Below are 1,625 nucleotides of genomic sequence, written 5' to 3' on the forward strand. Positions count from 1 at the left end.
GCTGCCGTCTCTTTTCCCATTAATCAGACAACTATGGATCCGGCGTATAGTATAATAACGTTAAACATCGAACAGAATGCAGTCTATGTTGAAAGTGTATTGAAAGAGTTTGTCTATGAATCAGACGTAGATATGACAATGATACAAAAAGTCAGTCTTAAAGATCTCCGCGTTCCAAGGTATCTGCCGCGCGGTCTAGGGTGTCTTGTCACGGTCCGCGAGGCTCCCCCGTCGGAGTTTCGACTCCTCCCTCGGGCACTGGTGCATGTGGCCGGCCCGGGTGGCCAAGCGGTTAAAGGCGCTACAGTCTGGAACCGCGCGACCGCTACGGTCGCAGGTTCGAATCCTGCCCCGGGCATGGATGTGTGTGATGTCCTTAGATTAGTTAGGTTTAAGTAGTTCTAGGGGACTGATGACCTTAGAAGTTAAGTCACATAGTGCTCAGAGCCAGCCACTGGTGCATGTGTGTCGTCCTTAGCGTAAGTTAGTTTAAGTTAGATTACATAGTGCGTGAGCTTAGGGGCCGCTGGCTTCAGCAGTTGGGTCCCATAAGACAGTACCACAAATTTCCAAATTTTCCAGGCTATCAAGAGATCTTAAATGTGACAGTCGAAAATTCATGTGGGACAGCTTTTTTAGTTAGGGAAGGCATACCCGTCGAAAATGTAAAATATGTAGAATCAGGAAGAGGGATTAGCTATAAGATCTTTAACTTGACTCTTTTTAATATATATGCTCCATCTGGAAGTAGTTGTAAACGGGAAAGGTCTGTGTTTTCTAAACAAGAGATCTTGGCCCTCCTGATGAATGAGACTGAACACATGATAATAGGTGAAGATTGGAACTGCGCACTCAGTACGAAGGACCGGACACCCAATTTCAACATCAAATCAATACAGTCATCAACTTGACGGGGCTGAACTGCAGCCAATAATTGTTTCTATAGAAACTTCAGGTGATGTATTTTTGTTTGACTTTAATCTTTAGACCATAATACTATTACCCAATTTTTATCTTTGTGGAGATTATTCGACGTAAGCTGTTAAAAACTAGCTGGAGGTGGGGTGTAAACTGTCAGTGATGCTCGTTTCTCATTGCAGAGATCGGGTCACTGAATCCCGATGAAACTAGTTGCATAATCTGATAAAAAATAACTGGCACCCATCAATAGACATTAATGTGCTTTGGGTCTACCATTCACCTTCATGAGGGCTTGACCTTTTCTGTTGACCAGTTAAGTGTGAGCATGTATGTGAAGCAAAGGCAGCCCAGTATTCCTCAAGGGCCGAAACGAATGATGTTGGATGCTGGAGCGAAGTCTGTGTTCTAACCAGTTCCGAAGATGGTCCGATGGGTTGAGGTCGGGACTCTGGGCAGGGCAGTGAATTTCAGGAATGTTACTGTCTACAGACCATGGCCTCACAGGTGCCAATTTACGATACGGCTATTCTGATGCTGATACAGTCTCCGACTGTTCCTTTACTGTAAGCAGTACACAATGTAGTAACACGTGTCCACCAATCCTCATTTAGCTTTTCCTAAGCGCAAATATGGGACCACAACCTAACCACGAGAAACACCCCATACTGTAACCACACTTCCTCCATACTTTACTGTCCGCACTA

At 44.9% G+C, this 1,625-nt stretch overlaps 1 non-coding gene across 1 annotated transcript; it reads left to right on the top strand.

The window, feature by feature from the left end:
• Positions 1-274: 274 nt before the first annotated feature.
• On the top strand, positions 275-358 carry Trnas-gga (transfer RNA serine (anticodon GGA)). Its single transcript is given in 2 exon segments — positions 275-314; positions 324-358. It is a non-coding gene; the product is annotated as a tRNA-Ser (tRNA).
• The last annotated feature ends 1,267 nt before the right edge of the window (positions 359-1,625 follow it).

Source organism: Schistocerca serialis, chromosome 2 (assembly GCF_023864345.2).
Source record: "Schistocerca serialis cubense isolate TAMUIC-IGC-003099 chromosome 2, iqSchSeri2.2, whole genome shotgun sequence".
NCBI lineage: Eukaryota > Metazoa > Arthropoda > Insecta > Orthoptera > Acrididae > Schistocerca > Schistocerca serialis.